At 37.0% G+C, this 8,165-nt stretch overlaps 1 long non-coding RNA gene across 1 annotated transcript; it reads left to right on the plus strand.

Annotated features, from left to right (window-relative positions):
• Nucleotides 1-4,405: 4,405 nt before the first annotated feature.
• On the plus strand, nt 4,406-5,138 carry LOC105514519. Its single transcript, XR_001002192.1, has 2 exons — nt 4,406-4,454; nt 4,669-5,138. It is a non-coding gene; the product is annotated as an uncharacterized LOC105514519 (long non-coding RNA).
• Nucleotides 5,139-8,165: the final 3,027 nt, after the last annotated feature.

Raw genomic sequence — 8,165 nt, forward strand, 5'->3', positions numbered from 1 at the left:
AATTTTAAATGTTGGTAGTTCATTTTATAAAAGCTGTTTTTGTTTTTTTGTTTTTTGTTTTGTTTTGTTTTTCCTGAAGTCTGTGGAGTGTGGAGTCCAAATAATACCAATTGGGGAGGTTCAGAATCTTGTGGCCTCTGGTTGCATGACTCCTAAACTACAATTTCTAAATCTTGTGGCTAATCTGTTAATCCTACAAAAAGGCAGTCTGGTCCCCAGGCAAGAAGTGGGTTTGCTTTGGGAAAGAGTGGTTGTCATCTTTGTCTCAGTGTTAACTATAAACTGATTTCTTCCCAAAGTTAGTTTGGCCTATGCCTAGGAATGAACAAGGGCAGCTAGGAGGTTAGAAGCAAGATGGAGTCAGGTCAGATCTCTGTCACTGTCATAATTTTATCACTGTTACAATCTTTGCAAAGGCAGTTTCACCTCTGTTCTTCCAGTTCTGCCTCCACTGCCTGCTGACTCTCCTTAGGTATCTCCAGTCCATGAGCCCAAAAGAAAGAATTTGATTGATCCTGGTAATCACTATTCCTCAGTTTGGACAGTATGGGAAATTACCCTGTAGTCCCTTAGAGGGAAGCATTTGTTACAGTACTTTGAAGCTTGCTCTGTCACATACATATAAGAAGTTAGTACCCACTTCACCTATAAGATTCTGAACTTCTCAGAGTATCTTCATCTTTGTGTCCCCAGAGCTTAGCACGGTTATATCTGACATGTAGTAGGTGCTCATCAAATGTCTAGTAGTGTATGATTTATTGTCTTTTTTTTTTAGAGACAGAGTCCCACTCTCTTGCCCAGGCTGGAGGACAGTGGCACAGTCATAGCTCACTGTAACCTCAAGCTCCTGGGCTCAAGCCATCCTCCCACCTCAGCCTCTTGAGTAGCTGGGACTACAGGCACACACCACCATGCCTGGCTAATTAATGTTTTATACAGGCGTAGTTTTGCTATGTTGCCCAGGCTGTTGTCGACCTCCTATCCTCAAGCTATCCTCTGGCCTCGACCTCCCAAAGTGTTGGGATTAGAGGTGTGAGCCACGACATCTGACCCAAATACCTGTTTTAAATAGACATTGAATAGTGCATGAAAATGTGGAACTATCATAAACTGTGCTGTTCCCATTGCCACAAGGACTGTTAAAAGATATCAGCTTTATATGTGTTCTAAATTAGTCTGCTTTTTCCCTGGAGTTACTGATCTTTCTAAACAAGTGTCAGTACTTATAGGGTTTAGGTAGTTTCTGAAATTAATTAAAAGCCCTCAGAGATAATCTGCTTGTCTCAATCGCAGTAAAGGCCCATTTTTGCTTCCCTAAGCAATTTTAATCATCCCCATAGGACATCTTTCCAAACTTTTCTTTTAAATAAAACGTTGAATTGTTTCAACAGTGTCCTTCCTATATGCCAGGCTCTGCTGAACACTTTACCCAGATTATTCCATTTAATCCTTATAATAATCCACCAAAGGTGGCACCATAGTGATCCCCATTTTTCAGATGGAAGAATGGAAGCTTAAAGAAGTTAAATGACTTGTCCAGGCTCACCTGGGAAGGGACTGGAACTGGGATGTGAATCTAGTCTCTTTCACTCAAGAGCCCCATCTTTTTTTTTTTTTTTGAGATGAAGTCTCGCTCTGTCACCCAGGCTGGAGGGCAGTGGCACGATCTCTGCTCATTGCAACCTTCACCTTCACCTCCCGGGTTCAAGCAATTCTCCTGCCTCAGCCTCCCGAGTAGCTGGGACTACAGGTGCGCACCACCACGCTGAACCAAATTTTTTTTTTGTATTTTTAGTAGAGACGGGGCTTCATCATGTTAGCCAGGATGGTCTTGATCTCCTGACCTCGTGATCCGCCTGCCTCAGCCTCCCAAAGTGCTGGGATTACAGGCATGAGCCACCATGCCCATCCCAAGAGCCCCATCTTTTGAGTATTATTCTGTACTGTCTCCCAAGGAATTCAATGTAATGAAAGGAGATGAAATGGGCATTTCCTAGCTAATGATAAAGCCAGACCTAGCAGAGCATGGGTCTCCATCAAGGGCTGGGATCTGTCCATCCTATGTTTTCACCATGTGAAAATGGGAGGAGAATTATATGCACGAATGTTTCATCTAGGTGAAGAGTGGAATGTTAGAATCTCTGAAGATCCTAGAGCTAGAAAGGAAAGGACTGCTCTAAATATAAAGGTGGGCCAGCATGGTGGCTCACGCCTGCAATCCTAGCACTTTGGGAGACCCAGGCAGGAGGATCGCTTAAGGGCCAGGAGTTCGAGACCAGCTTGGCCAACAAAGTGAGACCCTGTCTCTTCAAAAATAAAAAATAAAAAAAATAGCTGGATGTGGTAATGCACACCTGTGGTCTCAGATACTCAGGAGGCTGAGGTGGGAGGATTGCTTGAGCCCAGGTGATCGAGGCTGCAGTGAGTCATGATCATACCACCACACTCCAGCCTGGGTGACAGAGTGAGACTCTGTCTCAATAATAATATTGTTAATAAATGTAAAGGTGATGCTCTATGGGACACACAGGTACCCACGGGATTGTGCAACTCTGTAAAGTGAAAGTCTCTCTCAGGGGAGATTGTGTTAGATTTCTTTTGTTAAGGCCTTATTTAGTTCATTATTGCTTTGTTTCCTCTTTGGAGCTTTACTGCCCTAGATAATCAGAGGAAAATCTTTCATTTATCCTAGAGTTTGGTCTTCCACCACTGTGTTTCCCCAAAAGATGCTGTGCTGTTCCGATAGACTTTAGTTCTCTGTGAGCCTCTTGGAGAGCTAATCAAATTAACATATGTAATGTCTGGCTAGGTCAGGGATCCCCAGAAAGCAAAGCCTGAGGCAAATTTTATATACAGCTGCTTTATTCAGGAGCATAAGTCAATGTAAGGGACTTGGATTTAAAAAAAGTAAAAATTTAATATGAAATAATGACGCTTCCCTTTTATTGTCCATAGTCTTGGCCCTGAATTTTATATTCCAGAAATCCCTCAGTAGGTAATAATTATGATAATTTTTAAAGTCTGGTTTGGGCGTGGGAACAGTGTTAGAGGGGTGAACAAGTGAATTGTTACTTAGGAAAATTTTAAGTATGGCCACTCGCATACTTGAAAAGAAACCTTGAGTTTATTTTTCTCTTAACTATGAGAATGAAATTTATCCAGATATATAAAAGGCTACCTTCTAGGAAAATCAGTCCTATGATCAGGTAACTTAGTAAAAATTCATAGAGAAAACATTGTACCCTTATGTTAATAAACACATGAGAACTTATGAGCTAAGGATTATATTTTAAAATCAAAAGTCATTTCTATATGTATTTAAATAATACTTTATTAAAAATACCCTATTTTGAAATACTGTGGAAGAATTTCTTCTTGTTCTGGTCACATGTACTCTGAAAGGTGTTTTGTTGTTGTTGTTATTTGAGACAGTCTCGCTCTGTTGCCCAGGCTGGAGTTCAGTGGCGCAATCTTGACTCACTGTAACCTCTGCCTCCCGGGTTCAAGCTATTCTCATGTCTCAGCCTCCCAAGTAGCTGTGATCACAGGCGCCCACCACTGCGCCTAGCTAATTTTTGTATTTTTAGTACAGATGGGTTTTTGCCATGTTGGTCAGGTTGGTCTTGAACTCCTGACCTCAAGTGATCCACCCACGTCAGCCTCCCAAAGTGCTGGGATTACAGGCATGAGCCACTGCACCCGGTCTTAAAAAGTGTTTTTTTTTTTTTTTTTGTGACACCAATAAACTGGAATGTGGCAGATAAGTTACATAAAACCAAAAAGATAACAGAGAATTTCTTTTCTTTTAAACTGTTATTTTAGGTTTGGGGTTATGTGTGAAGGTTGGTTACAAAGGTAAATGTGTCATGAGGGTTTGTTTTACTTATTATTTCATCACCCAGGTATTAAGCTCAGTACCCCTTAGTTATCTTTTGTGCTTCTCTCCCTCCCCACCCCCTCCCTGCAAAAGGCTTAATTTCTCTAGATTTTTTTAACTGAATTTCATAATCCAGAAGAATGAGATTTTACAGTTAGAATGGAAATAATGCTACTAAATACAAAAACAAAATACATACTTAATACCCAAATGACAGACTGTGTTCTGTGTTCTATTTGTATTTTAAATCTATATAAGTGTTTAGAGGCTTATGAAGTAAATATTTTGGTTTTTGCAGGACTTCTGTAGACAAGACAGATACTGTAAAGGTGAGAGTATATAATTTTTTTAGGATGTTTTGGGTCTATTTTACCATCAATTTGTACAGTTTTTAAATAATCGGCTTTAGTATAAAATTGCATTTCATTCTAGATAATAGAAATGTTTACATAAAGGCTATTAGTAAATTATTTCAGATATCTCAAACTAAAATAATAATGCTAGTTTTTATTTCTGCTTCTATTTTAGACAGCAAAGAACAGACAGAATGGCAGATTGCTAATGTCTGATCCAAAGGGTAAATGATTTATTACTTTGAAAGAATATGTTTAGCCACTATTTTGTCCTAAATATTAAGAAGAATATTAGAATGGCGAGTGTCATTGAATGACTTAGCAATTAAATCCTTTATTATTTTGCCTATCTTTTTAAAATTCCTATTTGCCATTTAGAAATGTATGTTAGGGACATCACTGTTAATAAAATACTGAGGGTATTTTTTTCTCTTTCAGAAAAAGTGATGATTGAATCAAATGAAGCAATGTCAGAGTAAGAAAATGTCTTTGATTGTGCAGCTGATTTCTCCCATGCCTTTTAAGCAATTAGAACTAGATAATGCAGCCATTTGTCACCCAATTAAATTTGAAAGGCCAGAAATGCATGGATTAGCACTTCAGCTTTTGCTTCAGTCAAAGCAGTTGTTACTTAGATAAAAGGACAGTTAAAATGAAAAATGAATTTTGATAAAAATGTAGAAGTGTAGATAATATTCACTTCTACTTTTTAATGCTTAAACACCCTGTATTCTGTATTTTACTTGTATCATAATTTTCATAGCTCATTCCTATTTCCCTTTGATACTTATTTCTTTCAAAATATTTCTTCAAGTGAATATTTACTTTAAAATTAAACCAATTATTTTCTATAACATGAATTGTTACTACTCAATAAAGAAAATAATCACCTCAACTAGTTGAAGAAACTGGTGTTAAAAAAATAACATGGTTTCCAGCCTTTTGGCTAAGATCAAGTGTAAAAAAAAATCACAGTACAATATCAATTTAGTAACTAAATGTTAAGTATCTGCCCTGTTCAAGACTCTGATTCTGATAATCTATTAAAGCCCTTCCTGTATTCGTCTCTTACTTTCTGAAAAAAAAATCTCTATTTATTCTATGAAAAATTACAGCTCGAAAGTTGATCATATACACATTTGTGAGGATTACTGACAAATTAGTAGGTACTGTTCTGGTGGGTTCTTCTAGTCAAATTCGTATTGTTGTGGTTTATTCTAAAGATTGGCTGGGAAAAATTCTACCTTAGGCAACATATATTTAAATTTTCATATTGTCAAAATTAAAAATGTCCACCTTGGCTTTTGTTGTAAATTATATATATATATATTACATATTATATGATACTTTTTTTTATTAAAGAGAAAGTAATGTATAGCAAATCAGTGACAGAGGACCTTATTTATTTTCATTTAAAGTTACAATCAACCAGACAAAAAGAGCCTTGTTACATATAGTAGTCTACATGTAATTTTATACGTATCCTATTACATGGTTGAAAACATTTAATAAAATCTAAAAAATGTTTAGTTGTCTTTAAGGGATATTTGAAATGTAACTTTCAATAATAGTAATAGAAGTTACTAGATCACAGATGAAAAGAAATTACTGTTGTATCCATGAGCCCCAGTGTTCTTTGAGTGATAAGCAGTGTTGGAACTGCAGCAAGGGGCGTTCCACCTCCTGAGGTAGATAAACCCCAGGGATAAATCAGATGCAGCCTAGGCCAAAATAGAAAAGCAGAGTGGCTACTTGTTCTCTTGATCTCAGTCATAATTGCATCTGCCTCTCAAACTGCTTGCAAGGTCAAAATGATCATTTCCCTTCAATTTGCTTGCAGGGGAGAAGGGTGGACAGTGTAGCCAATAAGCTTCACAGGTGTGTAGTTTTGTCACCTCAGGTCCTTCACCCAGAGTTGAAGGTAAACAGGGCTAGTCCTAGAGAAAAATGATCAAGTAGGAAAAAACATCAGGGGGAATCTTTGCACGGGAAGACTGTGACTGACCTGCAAAGTTGATGAATTTTTTCAGTGTAGCTTCCATTCCACTCTCCACCCTGCTGCTGTGGCTTCATAGTCTGACTGGCAAGTGAGATTTGCCAAAAGATTTCATTTAGGTTGGGTTAGGGAAAACTCAAAGTGTTTTCATTGCTTTAGTTTTTGTATTTTTCACTCCAGTCCCAGGAAGTATGTGAACTCTATAAACCATGAGTTTCAAACTTCTGGGCGCACAAATCCCACATTTAACATTTTCTTTTTCCTTAGAAATCCTATGTGGGAAAGATTTTGTCTACCCAGCAAAGTGCTTTTAGTTGACAAACTATTTTCAGCAATAGAAATAAAATATGTATTTAATGCTGGATAAAGTTTTCTAGATTTTGGACCTTACTTGATTTTTTGGTCAAGCTTTCAAGCATAAAGATTGAGGGGAAAATGGCTGAAGCAAATCCACAGCACTCAACACTGACTGAGCTTGAAAAAAATTGTATCTCTAGGACTTTTCTTACATAATCACATGTTTTATAACCTTTCCTAAAATTAATAACGAGCTATTTTTTTATTCCCATTTTTATACCTCAAGTAAATGTCTCTTTGGACGCAGACCAAGATTGACAAGCAAACTTAATACCCCACCAACACAGGTCTCTCTAAATGTAGCTAAGACATTCTCAGAAAAGTAAGTTTTAATTAATTTTGTTTTTAGGCCCGTGTTTGACAAGTATAAATCATTTTATGACAAAGTTTAAAATAGAAATCTCCTGAAAAAATTATTAATTTCAATAGAAGTTTTGGGATACTTCCTAAATATACCCAACACACTGAGGAAAAAATTCTAAAACTTAGGTTATCTGCCCTCTATCATAAATATGTTCCAATGGCGTGTCTAACCTGATTAGCTCTGTAATTTTATTAAGTACTAAATTAAATACTTTTGCATTTCCAAAGGATATTACTACATAAAGTAAAATTTTAAATCTTTCCTCAGTTGTAATTATAGTTAACAAAAACAGATGTTATAGTATACTAGTTATCTGTTTTTCTTAAATAGTTAGGGGCCTTGTGACCATAAATAGCATCACTTTCTCAAATAGAAGTCAATAGATTTTAGGTGAAGAGGAAATTGACCTTTGGGCCTCTGATTCTTTGAAACTACGCAAGAAAGACCATAGAAAGTGAAAGGAAAAGCCATTTATATCTTACTGTTAAAATCAGGATTTGATCAGCTCTCATGCAGGTATTTTTCTGGCATGTTCACTGCTTCCAAATAGTAATATTCCACTTATCTTCAGGTCATTGAGTATGTTGGTTGCCTCCATGTGTGTTTCATTAAAATTATTATAGGCATTTCTAGTTATTCAAATACCTAGAACTATACTAGCTAAATTCCTTTTTTAAGGTATATAACTCAGTGAATATATAAGTGCCATATTTTATTCTACAGCACACATTTTTTTCATATTTTAACACCTTTTACAATCAATGTCATCTTACACTTATATTTGGCAATATTTTTTCTTTTTTAGTGTACATAAAACAATGGTATGTCTTACAATAAATAGATGGTATCTTAGATTCAATGAAATACTTTAATTCAGGGAAGAAAAAAGACATCAAAACCCTTTTATGTAGATCAGCTATGGGAGCGTATAAATTTTAGTAATCACTAGTGTGGTGACCTTTTACATAACAGGAGTCTCACAATCCTGGAAACGGAATATTTCAATGATTCCACAACATTTCTTTTTTTTTTTTTTTTTTTTTTGTTGAGGCGGAGTCCCGCTCTGTCGCCCGGACTGGAGTGCAGTGGCCAGATCTCAGCTCACTGCAAGCTCCGCCTCCCGGTTTACGCCATTCTCCTGCCTCAGCCTCCGGAGTAGCTGGGACTACAGGCGCCCGCCACCTCGCCCGGCTAGTTTTTGTATTTTTAGTAGAGACG

This window comes from Colobus angolensis, unplaced genomic scaffold, assembly GCF_000951035.1.
Source record: "Colobus angolensis palliatus isolate OR3802 unplaced genomic scaffold, Cang.pa_1.0 Scaffold247, whole genome shotgun sequence".
NCBI classification, from domain to species: domain Eukaryota; kingdom Metazoa; phylum Chordata; class Mammalia; order Primates; family Cercopithecidae; genus Colobus; species Colobus angolensis.